At 44.2% G+C, this 22576-nt stretch overlaps 1 protein-coding gene across 1 annotated transcript in view; it reads right to left on the reverse strand.

Annotated features, from left to right (window-relative positions):
- Positions 1-22576, reverse strand: part of necab2 (N-terminal EF-hand calcium binding protein 2) — a 114714-nt gene that overhangs the window by 38061 nt on the left and 54077 nt on the right. The window lies entirely within an intron of this gene.

Consider the following 22576-nt stretch of genomic DNA (forward strand, 5'->3'; position numbering starts at 1 on the left):
ATGCAAGCAGGCTGTTTCCACTGAGGTTATTGGGACTACAACCAGAGGTTATTGGTTAAGGGTGAAAGGTGAAATGTTTAAGGAGAACATGAGAGGAAACTTCTTCACTCAGAGAGTTGTGGAAGTGTGGAATGAGCTGCCAGTGCAAATGGTAGATGTGAGCTCGATTTCAATGGCTAAGAGATGTTTGGATGAAGGGACATGGAGGGGTATGGTCCTAATGCAGGCTGATGGGAGTAGACAGTTTAATTGGTTCAGCACAGACTAGATGGGTTGAATGGTTTGTTTCTGTGCTGTACTTTCCTGTGACTATGTTAACAGGATAAACTATGACTGCAGCTGTTTAGATTCTGAGACAGAGAAGCAGACTGATCCCCACTAGGATATAATAAAGTGAGTGGCGATGGGATGTAAAGTGTTCCATTAGAGAACGTTAGACATACAACATAGAATAATGCAGCAAAGTATTCAGCTCACTATGTTAAACTGACCTACTGTATATAATAACCTACTCCACTATCAATCTAACTCTTCCCTCCTATGAGCCCATAGCATTCCATTTTTCTTACTTTCAAGAAGTTAATTAAGAGCCTCTTAAATGTCTGTTCGGTCTCTACCACCTATCACTGCTGTGTGTTCCAGCACCCGCACTCTCTGTGTAAAAAACCTACCTATGATATCTGCTCTAAACTTCCCTCCACTCACCTTAAATAGATGCTCCCTGGTACTCTGTATTTCCACCTGGGAAAAAGTGCTGGCTATCCACTCGATCTATTCTTCTGAGAATCTTATACATCTCCATAAAGTCACCTCTCATCTTTCTTTATTCCAAAAAAAAAACTTTTTTCATAAGACATACTTTCTAACCCAGCCGGCATCCTGGTAAATCGCTGCACCTTTAGTCTTTCCTATAATATGGAAATCAGAACTGAGCACAATACTCCGAGTGTGATCTAACTAGCATTTTACAGAGCTGCTACATTACCTCACAGTCCTTGAGAGACAGTTGTTCTTCCACTCCTGTCCTCTGTCCCCGCCCCCCCCCCCCCCCCGCAACAAGCATGGTCTTCGAGAGATTTTTGTTACAGAGTCCTTTTCCTGGCCCAACAGGATAAACATAGATGCCGATCAAGCCCACGCACACTTTGTCCTCGTTCATTCCCCTCAGCCTTGTCATCACTTGCCTATCCTCCCTGGTCCTTGCGTTTACTGATATCCTCAATTAAAGAATCTCTGAGCTTCCCTGTTTCTGCAAACTAATGCCAGTTCCCAAATAGCCCTCTTCCCTCCAAAGGCCTCCAAGCATGTTAACTTTTACCACAACCCCTGCTATGAAGCTTTTCAATCAGATTTACATTTCTACAGTTTGTACTGAAGTAGTCTTTCAAAGCCCTAGACTATGGAAAACAGAGTACATAAAACAATCCCTTCAGCCCAACTCATTGTACTATCCAAGTTTCTTAGATGAACTAGTCCCATTTGCCTGAGCTTGGCACATGTCGCTCTGAATCATTTCTACCCTTATACCTGCCCAAACGAATGACATCTTGTGCCAGCCAACTTCCCAGCTTTAAAGGCTGATAGTTAAGGTTGATTTAGAATTATGTAATGTGACGTCAATGTATACCACACTCTAAATGTATCTCAGATTTTGCTGAATGTAATGATGTTGAATGTTTCAATTCATATAAAACCTTCCTCTAGACTTCTGAGTTAACCAAGCCCAGTGCAGCAGCTTAATTGCCATTTATTTTATCACTAATTATCACATTAAAGGCAAGCACAGATTACTTAACCTTTTCAACGAGATGGAATGACACTGGGGATTTTGGCGATTCAACATGGGAAATCATTAGTTGGCTCAGAACACTAGAGTGAAAGACAAGAAGGGAACTTGTGTGGGACAGGCTGTAGAAGAAAGGAGGGAAATAAATAAGGAATAAAACAGAAAGTGGAAAAAACAGGAAAAAGGGAGACAGCAATTTAGGTTGTATTTCCATCCTCTAACTCACAGGATGCCCCAGATTCTTCTGCTCCCAAGGTGTAGCTTGCGGAGTAGTCGACATTATAAAGTCACTAAGTCTCTATTTATAGATAAAAGATTAATGATTGTTAATTCTGTTTCCTTTTCATCAATATACCAGGGAGAACTGTTCTTCTCAGAAACTGCTCTTGCTTACATCAACTGAGAAAGCATGGAGAATTCAGCCTGATGCCTGATCTGACCACAGGACATAGTGGCAGAATTAGGCCATTCGGCCCATCAAGTCTGCTCTGCCATTTCCTTATGACTGATCCCGGATCCCACTCAACCCCATACATCTGCCTTCTCGCCATGTCCTTTGATGCCGTGACCGATCAGGAAACTATCAAATTCCACTTTAAATATACCCATGGACTTGGACTCCACCGCAGTCTCTGGCAGAGCATTCCACAGATTTACCACTCTCCGGCTAAAAAGATTTCTCTTTGCCTCTGTTCTGAAAGGTCACTCCTCAGTTTTGAGACTCTGCCCTCTAGTTCTGAATACTCTCACCATAGGAAACATCCTCTCCACATCCACCCTATCTAGTTCTTTCAACATTCGGTAGGTTTCAATGACATCCCCACGCATTCTTCTAAGTTGCAGTGAGTACAGGTCCAAAGCTGCCAAATGCTCCTCACATGTTAACCATTTCATTCCTGGGATCATCCTTGTAAACCTCCTTTGGACTCTCTCCAATAACAACACATCATTTCTGAGATATGGAGCCTAGAAATGTTGACCATACTCCGTACGGCCTGACTAGTATCTTATAAAGCCTCAGCATTATTTCCTTGCTTTTATATTCTATTCCCCTTGAAATAAATACTAACACAGCATTTGCCTTCTTTACCATAGATTCAACTTGTAAATTAACCTGCTGGGAGTCTTGCACAAGGACTCCTAAGTCCCTCTGTACCTCTAATGTTTGAACCTTCTCCCCATTTAGATAATAGTCTGCACTCTTGTTCCTTTAACCTAAATGTATTATCATACATTTCCCAACACTATATTCCATCTGCCACTTTTTTTTCCCATTCTTCCAATTAGTGTAAGTCTTGCTACAATCGCATTGCTTCCTCAGCATTACCTACCCCTCCACCTATCTTCATATTATCTGCAAACCTTGCTACAAAACCATCAATACCACTATCTAAATCATTGCTAAACAATGAGAAAAGCAGTGTTCCCAATACTGATCCCTGAGAAACACCACTAGTCTCTAGCAGCCAACCAGAAAAGGCCCCTTTTATTCCCACTCACCGCCTCCTGCCTGTCAGCCATTCCCCTATCCATGCCAGTGTCTTTCCTGTAACACCATAATATTTTATCTTGTTAAGCTGTCTCATGTAAGGCACTTTATCAAATGCCTTCTGAAAATCCAAGTACATCCACTGCCTTTCCTTTGTCTGCACTGCGTGTTACTTCCCCTTTGCAGAAACCATGCTGACTTTGACTTATTTTGTCATTAGTCTCCAAGTACCCTGAAACCTCATCCTTAATAATAGACTTCAACAATTTCCCAACCACTGAGGTTAGGCTAACTGACCTATAATTTCCTTTTTGTTGCCTTCCTCCCTTCTTAAAAAGTGACAAGCAGCTGGTCTAACCTGTTAAGATCTCCACCATTGCTGCACTGGGATGTCGGCCTCAATAATGAGCTCAGGCCCCCTGGAGCGTGGCTTGACTGGTTCGAATGCTGCTTCTCAGTAAAGACTGAGGCAAATAAAGAGATGGAAATGAACTGCAAGCCCGCTCTAATGTCCCACAATCATCCCATAGAGTCTGTTCTCTCAGCCCACGAGAATGTTGGAAGTCAGTTTAAGTCTGCTTCCGTCCCTGGTCCCAGAAAACAGATTCTTGACCTCACGATTGTTGTGGCTTTGCTCCTTGTTTTCTGCTGCACTGCACTGCCTTTCGAGCTGTTACACTTGACTCTGCATTCTGTTGCTGTTCTGCCTTGCAACCACCTCAAGAAACTGTGCAACGATTTGATTTGTATGAACAGTATGCAAGACAAGCTTTTCACTGTATCTCTGTACACATGACAATAATAAACCAATTCCAATTCTCTGCAATGCTTTTACACATTTAATTGGACTCCAGTCACCATGATCAAAGACCCTGCCCAGCCCTGATAGTCTTTCCTCTTCCCGAATGTATTTATATAGTTTGTTATTTATTCAGGGATAGAGTGCTGAACAGGTCCTTCTGGTCCTTCGAGTCATGCTGCCCAGCAACTCACTGATTTAACCATAGCCTAACCACAGGACAATTTACCACGAACGATTAGCCTACTAACCAGCACATCCTTGGACTGTGGAAGGAAAACTAGAGCACTGGGAGGAAATCAATGCACTCTTGGGGAGGAACGCACAAACCTACTTACACAGGAGGCCAGAACTGAACTCTGAACTCCGAACTCTGACCCTCCCCCCCTCCCCAGCTGTAATAACGACCACAAGAACCATTACACTACCATGGTGCCCCTTGAAGAAGACTCTGAGAGACAGGATCTGCAAGCATCTGGAGAAACACAATCCGATTAGGAATAGTCAGCATGGCTTTGTGAGAGGTAGCTCCTGTCTCACAGGCCTGGGTGTATTCTTCCAGAATGTGACCAAGTTCATTGATGAAGATATACACTGGATGCTATGTATATAGATTTTAATAAGGCATTTGATAAAGATCCTCCTGGTAGATTCATTCAGAAAGTCAAAAGATATGGGGTCTAGAGCTGTCTGGATTCAGAATTGGCTTGCCCATGAAGGTAGAAGCTTGCAGTATTCTGCCTGAAGGCTGGGGACACAAGTGCTCCACAGAGATCTGTTCCAGAACCAATATTCTTAGAGATTTTTGTAAAGGACTTTGATGAGGAAGTGGAAGGGTGTGTAGTAAATGCACAGATGACGCAAAGGTTGATGGAGTCTTGGGATAAGATGGAGGGTTGTTGTAGGTTGCAACAAGACATTGATGTGAGGTAGAGCTGGATGAGGGGTGCCAGATGGAGTTCAAGCTGGAAAACTGTGAAGTAATTTATTTTGGAATGTCGAATTTGAAAGCAGAGTAGAATACAGGGTTAATGGCACAATTCTTGGCATTATGGAGCCTATGTCCGTTGATCCCAAAAGTTGCCATGCAAGTCGATAGGGTATTAATGCAGTTCTATAAAACACTGATTAGATCACACTTAGAATATTGTGTTCATTTCTAGCTGCCTCATTATTAAAACAATGTGGAATGCTTAAGCGGCACACACACAATGCTGCAGGAACTGAGCAGGCCAATCAGCATCTATGGAAAAGAGCACAGTCGACAGTTTGGACCGAAGACTGGAGAAAAAAAGGATGAGGAGTAGATTTTAAAGGTGGCAGAAGGGAGGGAGAAACCAGGCAGATGAGGGATGAATAAAGAGCTGGGAAGTTGATTGGTAAAGGAGATACAGGGCTGAAGAAGGGGAAATCCAGCCGGGGAGGACAGAAGGCCATGGGAGAAAGAAAAGGGGGAGGAGCACTAGAGGGAGGAGATGGACAGGCAAGGAGATAAGGTGAGACAGGGAAAAGGGGGTGGAGAATGATGAAGGGGCGTTTGGGCCATGACCGGAATTTCGAGAAACCGAAGTTCATGCCATCAGGTTGGAGGCTACCCAGAGAGAAGATAAAATGTTGTTCCTCCAACCTGAGTGTAGCCTCATTGTGCCAGTAGAGGAGGCCGTGGATTGACATATCGGAATGGGAATGGGAAGTGCAATTTAAATGGGTGGCCACTGGGAGATCCCGCTTTTTCTGGTGGACAGTGTAAGTGCTCGGTGAAGTGTGCTCCCAATCTACAGCAGGTCTCACAGATGCCACACTGGGAGCACCGGACACAGTATATGACCCAAACTCCAACCCTCCCCCCACTTGTAAATCTACATAAGTACTCGGTGAAGCGTGCTCCCAATCTACATCAGGTCTCACCGAAGCCACATTGGAAGCACCGGATACAGTATATGACCCAAACTCCAACCTTCCCCACCTTTTAAATCTACTTCTCTTCTTTTTTTCTCCAGTCCTGATGAAGGGTCTCGGCCCGAAACATCAACTGTATTTTTTTCCAGAGATGCTGCCTAGCCTGTTGAGTTCTTCCAACATTTTATGTGTGTTGCTTGGATTTCCAGCATCTGCAGATTTTCTCTTGTTTGTGATTGGAATTCTTAGTAAGTATTTTGCATCAGACTTCATTCTGGGAGTCAGAGCAAGAACTCAAGAGTGTGAGGGGCAAAAGGGAATATAGTTGCTATTACTAGGGGAAGGTGCTTGGAAAGCTGGAAGGTGTGAAGGTAGATGAGACCTGAACCAGATGGACTGCGGCCAAGATTCTGAAAGAGATGGCTGGAGATATTGTGGAGCATCAGCAATGACCCTCCAGGAATCACTAGATTTCGGCACGGTTCCAGACGGTTGGAAAATCGCATATAGAGTCATGAGGTCACAGAACAGAAACAAGCTCATCGACCCCCCTAGTCCATGCCGAAACCATTGAAACTGCCTAGTCCCGTCGACCTGCACCAGGACAATAGCCCCCCATACCCGTACCATCCGTATACCTATCCAAACTTCTCATAAACATTGACATCAAGCTCGCAAGCACCACTTGTGCAGGCAGCTCATTCCACACTCTCACCACTCTCTGAGTGAAGAGGTTCCCCCACATGCTTTGCTTAAAATTTTGACCTTTCACTCTTCAACCATAACCTCTGGTTGTAGGCCCAACCAACCACCACGGAAAATGCCTCCTTGCATCTATCCTATCCATAGCCCTCATAATTTTGTGTACCTCTATCAAATCCCCTTTCAATCTTCTATGTTCTAAATAATAGTCCTAACCCATTCAATCTTTCCTTATAACTCAGGTTCTCCAGACCCGGTAAATTTTCTCTGTACTCCTTCAACTTTGTTTAAATGTTTCCTGTAAGTAGGTGACCAAAACTGAACACAATATTCCAAATTAGGCCTCACCAATGTCTTATACAACTTCAACATAATATCCTATCTCCTGTACGAGATGCATTGATTTATGAAGGCCAATGTGCCAAAAGTTTTCCTTATGACCCTATTCACCTGTGACACCACTTTCAACAAATTATGTACCTGTATTCCCAGATCCCTTTGTTTTATCACCCCTCAGTGCCCTTCCGTTCACTGTGTCGGACCTAACCTGATTGGCCCTACCACAGTACAAAACCTTGCACTTGTCTGCATTAAGTTCCGTTTGACTTTTTCAGCCAATTTTTCCGGCTGATGCAGATCCCTCTGCAAGCCATGATAGTCTTCATCAGTGTCCACTACACCCTCAATCTTGGTGACATCTGCAACTCTGTTGATCCAGGTAACCACATTATCATCCAGACTGTTGATACAGATGGAAAACAGCAATAGACCCAGCATCGATCCCTACAGCGCGCCTCTAGTCACAGCCCTCCAGTCAGAGAGGTAATCCTCTACTACCGCTTTGTAGCTTCTCTCACAGACAATGTCTAATCCACTTTATTGCTTCATCCTGAATAACGAGTGACTGAACCTTCTTGACCTGCCTCCCATAAGACTGTAAAACCATAAGACATAGGAGTAGAATTTGGCCATTCAGCCCGTCGAATATATTCCACCATTCCATCGTAGCTAATCATAGATCCCACTCAACCCTGCACACCTTCTTCTCGCCATATCCTTTGATGCCCTGACCAATCAGGAAGCTCTCAACTTCTGCTTTAAATATACCCCTGGCCTTGGCCTCCACCACAGTCTGTGGCAGAGCATTCCACAGATTCACTACTCTGTGGCAAAAAAAAAAATTCCTCCTTACCTCTGTTTTAAAAGGTCATCCCTCAAATTTGAGGCTGTGCCCTCAAGTTCCGAACACCCCCACCATAGGAAACATCCTCTCCACGTCCACCCTATCTAGTCCTTTATCTCATGTGGGACATTGTCAAATGCCTTACCAAAGACCATGCAGACAATATCCCCTGCCTTGCCTTCATCCACATTCCTGGTAACTTCCTTAATAAGATTGATAACAAAATTGGTCCTCTGGAATACCGGAATGGTAATCCATGTGTGGAGCCAAACCAGACTGATGACTCCCTTGATAAGATTGCTTAGGCATAACCTATCACACATTAAGATATGCTGACTATTCTTAGTCAGTCTATGTCTATCTAAATACTCATATATCAGGTCTCTTAGAATACCTTCCAATAACTTTCCCACAAATGATGTCAGACTCAGCAGCCTGGTTTACAGCCTTTCTTAAACAGCAGAACAACATTGGCTGTCCTCCAATCCCCTGGCACCTCTCCTGTTGCTAAGGATGTTTTAATTATCTCTGCTAGGGTCCTGGCGATTTCTGTATTTGTTTCAGTAAGGGTCCAAGGGAACACCTTGTTAGGCCTTAGGGATTAGCCGGCCTTGACTTGCCTCAGGGTAGCAAACACCTCTTCCTCTGTAATCTGTACAGGGTCCATGAAGTTGATGCCACTTTGCCTCACTTCAAAAGACTCTGTATCTATCTCCTGATCTATCTCCTGAATAAATACAAATGCAAAGAATGCATTTACGATCCCCATCTGGCTTGGCGCCACACAGGGATTACCATCCCAGTCTTCCAGGAACCAGTTTTATCCCTTGCAATCCTTTTGCTCTGAACATATATAGAATCCCTTGGGATTCTCCTTCACCTTGTCTGTTAGAGCAACTTCACACCTTCTTCTAGCCTTCCTGATTTTTTTTTAAGTATTCTCTTGCATTTCTTGCATTCTATAATCACCTTATTTGTTCCTACCTGCCTATACCTGCTATGTGCTTCCTTTTTTCTCTTTATCAGGGCCTTCAAGAAGGGAAGAAAGGTAGAGGAAAGGAACTTATAGACCAGTTAGTCTAACTTCAGTGATAGGGAAGATGTTACAGATGAGGTTTTGAGGTACTTGGAGACATGATAAAATAGGACAAAGTCAGCATGGTTTCCTTAAGGGGAAACCTTGCCTGACAAGTCTGTAGGAATTCTTTGAGGAGGTAACAGGCAGGATAGACAATGGAGAGTCCGGTGGGTCTTGTTTGTTTGGATTTTCAGAGACCTTTGACAGGGTGCCGTACTTGAAGCTGTTTCAGAAGGTAAGAGTCCACAGCATTACAGGAAAGGTTGGCTGACTGGCAGGAGATAAAGAGCGAGAATAAAAGGGGCCTTTTCGGATTGGCTGCCTGTGACTAGAATGATCCTGCGAATGAGAGTGTTAAAGTATGAGGCTTTTGGCTTTTGGCCTGTTCAGGAGAATGAGGGGGAATCTTTCTGAAACTTATCGAATATTGAAAGACGTAGATAGAGTGGAAGTGGAGAGGATCTTTCCTATAGTGGTGGAATCTCGGACCAGATGGCGCAGCATCAGAATACAAGGACATCCCTTTAGAACAGAGATGGGGACAAATTTCTTTAGTCAGAAGGTGGTGAATCTGTGAAACTTATTCTCATAGTCAACAATGGAGGCCATGTCATTGGGTATGTCTAAAGTGGAGGCTGACAGGCCCTGGATGTCAAAGGTTGTGGATGAAGGCCCGAGAATGGGGTTAAGGGGCAGAGCAGACTCAATGGCCTAGTTCTGTCCCCATGTCCTATGATCTCATGTTATCAAGGAAGCTTCAGTGAGGGTGCAGAGGAGATCTATCAGAATGCTACCAGGACTAGAGGGTATGTCTTACGAAGACAGGTTGAGCAAACTAGGGCTTTTCTGTCTGAAATGAAGAAGGATGAGCGGTGGCTTGATAGAGGTATACAAGATGATAGGTGGTATAGATAGAATAGATAGCAAGAGACCTTTTCAAAGGACAGAAACAGCTAACACGATGGATTGGAGGAAAGTACAGAGGGTTGTCAGAGGTGAGAGTGTACAGCACCCTGCCAGGGGTAGTTGTAGAGGCAAAAATATTAGGGGCATTTAAGAAGCTCTTAGATAGACACCCAGATGATAGAAAAATGGACAGGTATGTGGGAGGGAAGGGTTAGATTGATCTTAGAATAGATTAAAAGGTCGGAACAACATTGTGGGCTGAAGGGCTTGGACTGGGTTGTAATGTTCTATGACTAGAGAGCAGGCTATTCTGGACTGGGTTTTGAGCAATGAGGAAGGGTTAATTAGCAATCTTGTCGTGAGAGGCCCCTTGGGTAAGAGTGACCATAATATGGTGGAATTCTTCATTAAGATGGAGAGTGACATAGTTAATTCAGAAACAAAGGTTCTGAACTTAAAGAGGGGTAACTTTGAAGGTATGAGATGTGAATTAGCTAAGATAGACTGGCAAATGACACTTAAAGGATTGACGGTGGATATGCAATGGCAAGCATTTAAAGGTTGCATGGATGAACTACAACAATTGTTCATCCCAGTTTGGCAAAAGAATAAATCAAGGAAGGTAGTGCACCCGTGGCTGACAAGAGAAATTAGGGATAGTATCAATTCCAAAGAAGAAGCATACAAATTAGCCAGAGAAAGTGGCTCACCTGAGGACTGGGAGAAATTCAGAGTTCAGCAGAGGAGGACAAAGGGGTTAATTAGGAAGGGGAAAAAAGATTATGAGAGAAAACTGGCAGGCAACATAAAAACGGACTGTAAAAGCTTTTATAGATATGTAAAAAGGAAAAGACTGGTAAAGACAAATGTAGGTCCCCTGCAGGCAGAAATAGGTGAATTGATTATGGGGAGCAAGGACATGGCAGACCAATTGAATAATTACTTTGGTTCTGTCTTCACTAAGGAGGACATAAATAATCTTCCAGAAATAGTAGGGGACAGAGGGTCCAGTGAGATGGAGGAACTGAGCGAAATACATGTTAGTAGGGAAGTGGTGTTAGGTAAATTGAAGGGATTGAAGGCAGATAAATCCCCAGGGCCAGATGGTCTGCATCCCAGGGTGCTTAAGGAAGTAGCCCAAGAAATAGTGGATGCATTAGTGATAATTTTTCAAAACTCGTTGGATTCTGGACTAGTTCCTGAGGATTGGAGGGTGGCTAATGTAACTCCACTTTTTAAAAAAGGAGGGAGAGAGAAACCGGGGAATTATAGACTGGTTAGCCTAACGTCGGTGGTGGGGAAACTGCTGGAGTCAGTTATCAAGGATGTGATAACAGCACATTTGGAAAGCGGTGAAATGATCGGACAAAGTCAGCATGGATTTGTGAAAGGAAAATCATGTCTGACGAATCTCATAGAATTTTTTGAGGATGTAACTAGTAGAGTGGATAGGGGAGAACCAGTGGATGTGGTATATTTGGATTTTCAGAAGGCTTTTGACAAGGTCCCACACAGGAGATTAGTGTGCAAACTTAAAGCACACAGTATTGCGGGTAAGGTATTGGTGTGGGTGGAGAGTTGGTTAGCAGACAGGAAGCAAAGAGTGGGAATAAACGGGACCTTTTCAGAATGGCAGGCGGTGACTAGTGGGGTACCGCAAGGCTCAGTGCTGGGACCCCAGTTGTTTACAATATATATTAATGACTTGGATGAGGGAATTAACTGCAGCATCTCCAAGTTTGCGGATGACACGAAGCTGGGTGGCAGTGTTAGCTGTGAGGAGGATGCTAAGAGGATGCAGGGTGACTTGGATAGGTTGGGTGAGTGGGCAAATTCATGGCAGATGCAATTTAATGTGGATAAATGTGAAGTTATCCACTTTGGTGGCAAAAATAGGAAAACAGATTATTATCTGAATGGTGGCCGATTAGGAAAAGGGGAGGTGCAACGAGACCTGGGTGTCATTATACACCAGTCATTGAAAGTGGGCATGCAGGTACAGCAGGCGGTGAAAAAGGCGAATGGTATGCTGGCATTTATAGCGAGAGGATTTGAGTACAGGAGCAGGGAGGTACTACTGCAGTTGTACAAGGCCTTGGTGAGACCACACCTGGAGTATTGTGTGCAGTTTTGGTCCCCTAATCTGAGGAAAGACATCCTTGCCATAGAGGGAGTACAGAGAAGGTTCACCAGATTGATTCCTGGGATGGCAGGACTTTCATATGAAGAAAGACTGGATGAACTGGGCTTGTACTCGTTGGAATTTAGAAGATTGAGGGGGGATCTGATTGAAACGTATAAGATCCTAAAGGGATTGGACAGGCTAGATGCAGGAAGATTCTTCCCGATGTTGGGGAAGTCCAGAATGAGGGGTCACAGTTTGAGGATAGAGGGGCAGCCTTTTAGGACTGAGATTAGGAAAAACTTCTTCACACAGAGAGTGGTGAATCTGTGGAATTCTCTGCCACAGGAAACAGTTGAGGCCAGTTCATTGGCTATATTTAAGAGGGAGTTAGATATGGCCCTTGTGGCTACGGGGATCAGGGGGTATGGAGGGAAGGCTGGGGCGGGGTTCTGAGTTGGATGATCAGCCGTGATCATAATAAATGGCGGTGCAGGCTCGAAGGGCCGAATGGCCTACTCCTGCACCTATTTTCTATGTTTCTATGTTTCTATGAGATAGGAGGGTTACGTTTTTCACACAGAGGTGGTGGTTACCTAGAACAAGCTGCCAGTGGAGGTGGTGGAGGCTGATACAATGATAATGTTTAAAAGGCACTTGCACAGGTACTTGGGTAGCAGTCGATGCAAGCAAATGGGATTACCACAGAGATGTGTCACGGCCAGTAGGGGCCAGGTGGGCTGAAGGGCTCATTTCTGTGCTGCAGAACTCTGTACTGCTGCGGCTCCTCTACTCAGCATCACTTTCTTTTCCACTGCAGTACTTTCAGCCACACCACAACACCTTGAAACTGTGGTTCCTGATTCATGGCATGGTGTGCTGAGATCCTTTTATAAAGTACCTATACAGCTGGATATTCACTAGTGCCCCGCATTCCTTGATGAACAACTGGTTAGTTAACAATGACCAGTTTCTCACAGTCTCTGTTGGTGTCATTGATCAAGCTACCTGTTTCAAAGAGATAATTGATCTTGTCCCAGACTATGCTTTGAAAATGACCACTGGCCCTGTACAAGGACAGCTAGCCTGCAGTGAACCAGTGTTCACCTTTCAACAAAGCACAACGTTATTCTTCAGTCCACTGCTCGTGTTCCCATATCGCAGCAGTGGTCAGGGCGTCTACAAGGTATGTCCCAACTTCACTCAGCGAGCAGGGACACATCCTGCCAGAAGCAGAGAAGGCTCCATTTTAGGGATATCCCATTCTTTTCACTACACTGACAAAGTGTTCCCTCTGACCTTTCGAGACATTAGTGCAGAATTACAGACACACCACACTGGCAGAGGCATTTAAATGTCCTTAGCCACAGATTGGTGTCAGAGGACTGGAAGATAGCTAATAAGACCATAATAAGATCAGAAAACATTGGAGCAGAGTTAGGCCATTCAGCCCATTGGGTCTGCTCTGCCATCCCATCATGGACGATTTATTAGCCCATTCTCGTCTTTGCCCTGTAACCTTTGGTGCCCTGGCTAGTCAAAAACCTATTACCCTCCACTTTAAATATACCCAATGACTTGGACTCCACAGCCTTCCATGGCAATGAGTTCCAGAGATTCACCACCTTGTGGTTAAAGAAATTTCTCCTCACCTATGTTCTAAATGGATGTCCTGTGGATGAGTCAATTCTAGGCTGGTGCCACTGACTGGAGTGTCATGGAGACATCGGGGATAGCAGGTCAGCTGTCGGGGGCTCTCTCTCTCACTCTCTCTCATTAGAGGGGGAGAGCTTGTTGCCAATTCCCGAGTCAGGAAAAGAAAGTGATGCGGCAGACATTATTATCATAAATCAGCGAGTTGTGTTGTGTATGTCTCCCGTCTCTTTGTGAAAGGCTGACACCTCTCTATCTCTTTATTGAGGTGTGAGAGCTTGTGCTCTGTCAAATTGTTGGGTGACCGATAAGTTTTTGTTGTACTGTAGATCATGGTCTTTCTTGGGAACTTTAATAAGGTTTGCTTGGAGGCTGATGCTTGTTATTTTGCTGAAGTGGGGGAGGGGAGGCTTGCTGCTGCTTGTGTGTGGGAGGGGGAGTGGGGGGTTCTTTGTGGTTCTAACATTTTTATTGTCAATCTTTGGGGCACTCTTCTGTTTTTGTGGATGCCTGTGAAGAACAAGAATTTCAGGTTGTATATGGTGTATATTTCTCTGATATAAAATGGAACTATTGAACATTCCTCTATTTCAAGGTTGTCCTAGACTCAGCCAATCTAGGAAACAACCTCTCCACATCCACTCTATCTAGGCCTTCCAATATTTGAGAGGTTTCAATGAGCTACCCCTTCATTATTCTAAACTCCAGTGAGTACAGGCTGAGAGCTATCAAACGCTCCTCATACATTCACTTTTTCATTCCTGAAATCATTCACATGAACCTCCCCTGGATCCTCTCCTTGCCAGCACATCCCTTCTGAGATACAGAGGACCAAAACTGCTCACAACACTCCAAGTGTGGTCTGACCAATGCCTTATAAAGCCTTGGCTTTACCTCCTTGCTCTTATATTTTGGTCTCTGGAAATAAATGCTAACATTGCATTTACCTACCTTACAACAGACTCAACTTGCAGGTTAACCTTTAGGGAATCCTGAACAAGGATTCCCAAGTCCTTTTGCACCTCTGATTTTTGAATTCTTTCCCCATTTAGAAAATAGTTTATGCCTTTATTCCTTCTACCAAAGAGAATGACTGTACACTTTCCTACATGCTATTCAATCTGCTACTTCTTTGCCTATTCTGCTAATCTGTCCAGGTCCTACTGTGGACTCTCTTCTTCCTCAACACTACCTGCCCCTACATCTACCTTTGTATTGTCTGCAAACTTGGCCACAAAGTCATCAATTTTGTCATACAAATCCTTGACATATAGCATGAAAAAGCAGTCCCAATACCAACATCTGCGGAACACCACTAGTCACCGGCAGTCAACCAGTACAAGCCCCTCTATTCTCATTCTTTACCTCCTGCCAGTCAGCCAATCATCGATCCATGCTAGTACCTTTCATGTAATACCATGGCCTCTTATCTAATTCAGCAGGCTCATGTGCAGTACTTCGTCAAAGACTTCCTGAATATCCAAGTAAACAAAATCCACTGACTCTCCTTTGTCAATCCTGCCTGTTATTTCCTCAAAGAATCCAAACAGATTTGTCAGGCAAGATTTTCCCTTCAGAAAACCATGCCAAATGCGTCCTATTTTATTATGTGCCTCCAAGTACCCTGAAACTTCATCCTTAATAATAGACTCCATCATTAGTAATGCTTCATTTACCTCTTTCAGAACCCTGGGGTATTGTCTGTCTGATTTATTTACCTTCAGACCTTTCAGCTGCCCAAGCACCTCCTCCTTAGCAAGCACGACTCCACTCACTTCTGTCCCTTGACATTCACGAATTTCTGGCATACTGCTAGTGTCTTCCATAGTGAAGACTGATGCAAAATACTTATGATGTTTGTCGGCCATTTCCTAGTCCCCCATTACTCCAGCGTCATTTTCCAGTGACCTGATATCCACCCTTGCCTCTCTTCAAGTCTCTATATACCTGAAGAACTTCTTGTATCCCCTTTTACATTATTGGCAAGTTTACCTTAATATTTCATCTTTTCTCTCTTTGTGGCTTTTTACTTGCGTTCTGTTGATTTTTAAAAGCTTCCCAATCCCCTAACTTCCCACGAGTTTTTGCTATATTATATGCTCTCTCTTTTGCTTTTATGCTGTCATTCACTTCCCTTGTCAGACACAGTTGCCTCAAACTTCCCTAGAACACTTCTTCATCTTTGGTGTGCACCTATCCTGTGCCTTCTGAATTGCTCCCAGAAGCTGCAGCAATTGCTGTTCTGCCATGATCACTGATAGTACACCCTCCCAATCAACCTTGGCCAGCCCCCTCTCTCATTCCCTCACTCTACAGTAATACTGATAGGACTTTATCTTCTCCCTTTCGAACGACAGGGTAAATTCTATCATATTATGATCAATGCCTCCTGAAGGTTAATTTAGCAGGCTCCCTATTAACTGTGATATTGATAACCCCATGACTGTCATAACATTGCCATTTTAACAAGCCTTTTCTATCTCCCATTATCACTGATATCTCACATCCTGGCTGCTGTTCAGAGGCCTCTATATAATTCCCGTCAGGTTCTTTTTACCCTTGCAGTTTCTTAACTCTACCCACAAGGTTCCTACATCTTCCAAACCTATGTCACCTCTTTTTAAGAATTTGATTTCAACTTTTAGCAACAATCACCTCACACCCTCTGCCTACCTGCCCATTCTTTCAATACAATGAGTATCCTTGGATGTTAAGCTACCAACTATGATCTTCTTCAGCCATGACTCAGAGGTGCCCACAATATCATTTCTGATGATCTCCAACTGTGCTACAAGATCATTTATCTTATACATACACTGTGTGCATTTAAATACAACACCTTCAGTCCTGTATTCATCTTCGTTTCTGACTTTGTCCGCATGCTACACTTCCAGTCATCCCACTGACAACAATTTTGCCCAATCATCTGCCTGTGTTTCCTCTCAGTTTCATTACACACTGCATCAATATGTATACCAACTGCTCCATCCTCAGCTCTATCATTCCAGTTCTCATCCCCCTGCAAATTATTTTAAACCCTCCCCAACAGCTCCAGCAAACACGCCCACAAGGATACCGATCCCCTCAGTTTCGGATGTAGTCTCTCCTTTTTGTACAGGCCATATCTTTCCCAGAAGAGATCGCAAAGGAATCTGAAACCTTGGCCCATGCTCCGTTTCCTCAGCCACTCATTCATTTGTACTATCATCCTATTCCTGCACTGACTAGCATGTGGCACTGGGAGTAATCCAGAGATTACTACCTTGGAGGTCTTGCTTTCAGCCTCTTCTCTAACTCCCTATACTCACTGCGCAGGACCTCATCCTCCTTTCTGCCCATGTCATTGGTGCCAACGTGCACCACCATGTCTGGCTGCTCATCCTCCCTCCAGAGAATCCTCTGCAGCTGCCCGGAGACATCCTGGATCCTAGAACCTGGGAGACAATACACTTTCCTAATATAGAAACATAGAAAACCTACAGCACAATACAGGCCCTTCAGCCCACAAAGTTGTGCAGAACACGTCCTTACCATAGAAATTACTGAACTTAGCCATAGCCCTCTATTTTTCTAAACTTTATGTACCTATCCAAAAGTCTCTTAAAAGAGATCCGTCTCCACCACCGTTGCCGGCAGCCCATTCCACGCACTCTCCACTCTGAGTAAAAAAACTTACCCCTGACATCTCCCCTGTACCTACTCCCTAGCATCTTAAACCTGTGCCCTCTTGTGGCAACCATTTTATCCCTGGGGAAAAGCCTCTGACGATGCACACAAGCATTGCCTATCATCTTATACACCTCTCATCCTCTATCCTCCAAGGAGAAAAGGCTGAGTTCACTCAACCTGATTTCATAATGCATTCTCCCCAATCCAGGCAACATCCTTGTAAATCTCCTCTGCACCCTTTCTATGCTTTCTACATCCTTCCTGTAGTGAGGCAACCAGAACTGAACAGAGTACTTCAAGTGGGGTCTGACCAGGGTCCTATGTAGCTGCAACATTATTTCTCGACTCCTAAATTCAATTCCATGATTGATGAAGGCCAATACACCGTACGCCTTCTTAACCACAGAGTCAACCTGCGCAGCTGCTTTGAGCGTCCTATGGACTCGGACCCCAAGATTCCTCTGATCCTCCACACTGCCAAGAGTCTTACCATTAATACTATATTCTGACATCATATTTGACGTACCAAAATGAACCACCTCACACTTATCTGGGTTGAACTCCATCTGCCACTTCGCAGCCCAGTTTTGTGTCCTGTCAATGTCCCACTGTAACCTCTGACAGCCCTCCACACTGTCCATAACACCTCCAAACTTTGTGTCAAGAGCAAACTTACTAACCCATCCCTCCACTTCCTCATCCAGGTCATTTATAAAAATCACGAAGAGTAAGGGTCCCAGAGCAGATCCCTGAGGCACACCACTGATCACTGACCTCCATGCAGAATATGACCCGTCTACAACCACTCTTTGCCTTCTGTGTGGGCAAGCCAGTTCTGGATCTACAAAGCAATGTCCCCTTGGATCCCATGCCTTCTTACTTTCTCAATAAGCCTTGCATGGGGTACCTTATCAAATGCCTTGCTGAAAGCCATATACACTACATCTCCTGCTCTTCCTTCATCAATGTGTTTAGTTACATCCTCAAAAAATTCAATCAGGCTCGTAAGGCATGACCTATCCTTGACAAAGCCATGCTGACTCTTCCTAATCATATTATGTCTCTCCAAATGTTCATAAATCCTGCCATTCAGGATCTTCTCCATCAACTTACCAACCACTGAAGTAAGGCTCACTGGTCTATAATTTCCTGGGCTATCTCTACTCCCTTTCTTGAATAAAGGAAAAACATCCACAACTTTCCAAACCTCTGGAACCTCTCCCATCCACATTGATGATGCAAAGATCATCGCCAGATCATCAATCTCCTCTCTCGCCTCCCACAGTAGCCCTAGGGTACATCTCATCTGGTTCTGGCTACTTATCCAACTCAATGTTTTCCAAAAGCTCCAGCACATCCTCTTTCTTACTATCTACATGTTCAAACTTTTCAGTCCGCTGCAAGTCATCACTACAATTACCAAGATCCTTTTCCATAGTGAATACTGAAGTAAAGTATTCATTAAGTACCTCTGCTATTTCCTCCAGTTCCATACACACATTCCCACTGTCACATTTGATAGGTCCTATTCTTTCACACCTTATTCTCTTGCTCTTTACATACTTATAGAATGCCTTGGGGTTTTCCTTAATCCTGCCCACCAAGGCCTTCTCATGGCCCCTTCTGGCTCTCCTAATTTTCTTCTTAAGCTCCTTCCTGTTAGCCTTGTAATCTTCTAGATCTCTGATATTACCTAGCTTTCTGAACCTTTCGTAAGCTTTTCTTTTCTTCTTGACTAGATTTATTACAGCCTTTGTGCACCACGGATCCTGTACCCTACCATAACTTCCCTGTCTCATTGGAACTTGCCTTTGCAGAACTCCACACAAATATCTCCTGAACATTTGCCACATTTCTTCTGTACTTTTCCCTGGCTTCCCTTTCACAGCCACAGAACGTCCTGTCCGTTTCTCTCACTATTGAGTCTCCTGTCATGATCACTCTGCCTGACTTTACCCGTCCCTGCTAATCCTCAGAGCTGACTACAACGTCACGGCCGCTGCTGTGCCCTGATGGGTCATCCCCATCCCCAGCAGCATCCAAAGGAGGTATACTTGCTGCTGAGGGGAATGGCCACAGGGGAACCCTGTGCTGACTGCTGGATGGGCAACCATAACCATGTGAAGCCTACACTCTGGGGTGACTATCTCCATAAGAGTCTCTTCTATGAGGTTTCCAGCCTCCTGGATGGTCTGAGTACATGCAGCTCCTGCTCTAGTTCCTTCTCTTTGTCAGTCAGGAGCTGAAATTGTGTGCAATTTCCACAGATATAGTCATCAGTGAGATAGTTAGGTTCGCACATCTTATAGGAAGATCATTCCACTGCCTAAACAACCATCCTGCCTACTCTTGTTAAAGCTTGGGCTTAACCTAAACCTGTCAAGCCAAAGCCTAGCCACCCAATCACTTGCCCACCCCAACAATGGTTCTCTGCTTACACCTCACCTTCTTTTTATTGGCAATTGCCAAATGCTTAATAGATGGTTATGATTGCAATCTGCCAAAAATTTCTGAAGGTTCCCAAGCTCTTTTTAAACTTTGCTTTGCCTCAGCAACAAACGGCTGCTCGTGATGATTGCCTCCCACCGAGAAAATGTTGCTGTCTGTTGTTCAAGAAAGGCCCTATGAATGAGCAGGGGAATTGCTGGCCAGTGAGCCTGACGTCAGTCATGGTTCAGTTACTGGAATGTATTCTAAGAGACTGGATATATAAGTATTTGAATAGATAGGGATCTGATTAAGGATAGTCAACAATTGCTTTGCGTGTGATAGGTCGTGGCTAACCAATTTTATAGAATTTCTCGAAGAGGTTACCAGGAAAGCTGATGAAGGTAAGGCAGTGGATGTTGTCTAAAGAACTTTAGCAAGGTCCCACATGGGAGGCTGGTCAAGAAGATTCAGTCACTTGGCATTCAGAATGAGGTAGTAAATTGGATTCAACATTGGCTTTGTGAGAGAAGCCAAATAATGGTAGTAGATGGTTGCCTCTCTTACTGGAGGCCTGAGACTAATGTTTTTCTGCAAGGATCATTGCTGGATCTGTTGTTGCTTATCATCCATATTAATGATCTGGATAATGTGGTTAACTGGATTGGCAAATATATGGATGACACCAAGATTGATGGTGTAATGGTCGACTCGCAGTGGGGTTTGGACCAGCAGGAAGAATGATCTGAAAAATGTCAGATGAAATTTAAAGCATATAACTACAAGGTGTTTCACTATGGGAGCACAAACCAGGGTAGAACTTGCACAGTACAGGATAGGGATAGAACAGAGGGATCTGGGAATATAGAGTGGTAAAGATAGGGTAAATGGGAGCAGGCTTCTTCCACTCAGGTTGGATGAAACTAGACCTAGAAGTTGTGGGTTAAGGGTGAAAGGCAAAATGCTTCAGGGAAACATGAGGTGGAACTTGTTCACTGGGATGTTGGTGAGAATGTGGAATGTGGATGTGGTGAATTACAGGCTTGATTTCACCGTTTAAGAGAAGTTTGGATAAGTATATGGTGCTGAGGAAGGTGTAAGTGTTGAGGGAGAGGGAAGTGTTGATGGAGGGGGGAATTGTTGAGGGAGGGGAAGTGCTGGGAAGGTGTTGAGGTGGGAAATGTTAAGAGAGGGGAGGGATATTGAAGGACAAGAGGTTTGTTGAGGGATGGGAGGGAAATCAGTTTGCTGAAGTTGTTGAATTCAGTATCAGTTTAGAAGACTGCAATTTGCAAAATGAAGGTTGTTGGTAAATCTTCTAGTTAGCCTCACTGGAACAGTGTGGGTCATAGAAGATGTGTTTATTTGGAACTACGGAGCAGTTGTGTGGACATTTTCCCCACATTAGGCAGGACAGAGAGAGACAGACAAATTGAGGTCAGCCCACCAGCAATGAGTCCCAGGACGTATGTATTTATATCCTGTCACCAGTCTCAGTAATGAGCTGGCTGTGATGAACTTCCTTCCTCGCTTGAATTTTATTAACACATTATTCAAAAGCTGAGTGTCAGTGAGAAATAATATTAAAACAATAACCATCTGGATTTTATTGTCTACAAAAGTGAGAAATATTAACACCTCACAGAACAGTAGTGAACCTTGTGTTAAAGCTTAAAGATAAATGGGATCAAGAAATCATTTACATAAGGTTTGAAGTAATCTATCCACCTCTCCCCTCATTAGCACCTCTCTTCTCCCTCAACACCTATCCCTTTTCTCAATACCCTCCCTCAACACCTACCTCCTTTCTCAGTACCAAACCTTTTCTCACTTCCTCCTTCATCAACAACCTCACACTCACTCAACACTACTCCCCCCTCAAAATCTCCTCCTCCTTCTACACATTCCCATTCCTCAATACCAAACTCACCCTCAACACCTCCTTCTCTCTCACTACTCTCCTCTTCACTCAACAGAACCCTTCCTCAATGCCCTCTCCCTTCCATCAATAACTCTCCATCTTTCTCAACACATTCCTCCTTCCTCAACACCTACATTCCCCTCCCTGAACACCCTCTCGCTCATTGCATTTCCCTTTACATCAGCTTCACCCTTGTCATCAATGTTTCCTCCTCCCTTGGCCACTCAAATGCTCTCATCACTTCCTCTTCCCCTCATAACATCTTGACATCTACCTCAAACACCACACATCTCCCCTCCCTCAACACACTTCCCCTGCCCTTAACATTTCTTCTCCTTCAGCAGCCCTCTGCCTCTCTCAATACATTCAACACCCCCACACCATGCCTCACCTACCCTCAATATCTCCCCTATACACATAACAAGTTCCACTCCCTCACCTCACCTCCTCCTCACTCATACTTCCCTTCCTAACACTCATACCTCCCTCAACACAACACCACTTCCCACCCCTCCATCACCACACCTTTACTTCCACCAACAGAATTCCCTTTCTCAGTGCCACTCAGCTCCCTCAACATATCCCCCCTTCAACAGTTTTACGCCTTCCTCTAATTCTACCCATATTCATTCTTTCCTTCCCTCAGCCCTTCTCCCACACCCTTTGCAGTTCTTCCCCTCCCTCAATACCAACATCTTCCTCAATAGTTCCTCCCCGCTCAACACCTCACACTCTCTCAACACAACATCCCCTCCTTCTCTCAACACATCTCCCACTTTCAACTGATACACATTCATAAAGTCATGGAGTTACACAGCCAAGTCAGAGATTCTTCACCCCAACTTGTCTGCGATAATCAAGGTTCCTACCTGAGAAACTACCATTTTGTCCATATGCCCCCCATCCATATCCATGAACCTATCCAGATGTCTCTTAAATGTT

Source organism: Mobula birostris, chromosome 15 (assembly GCF_030028105.1).
Source record: "Mobula birostris isolate sMobBir1 chromosome 15, sMobBir1.hap1, whole genome shotgun sequence".
NCBI lineage: Eukaryota > Metazoa > Chordata > Chondrichthyes > Myliobatiformes > Myliobatidae > Mobula > Mobula birostris.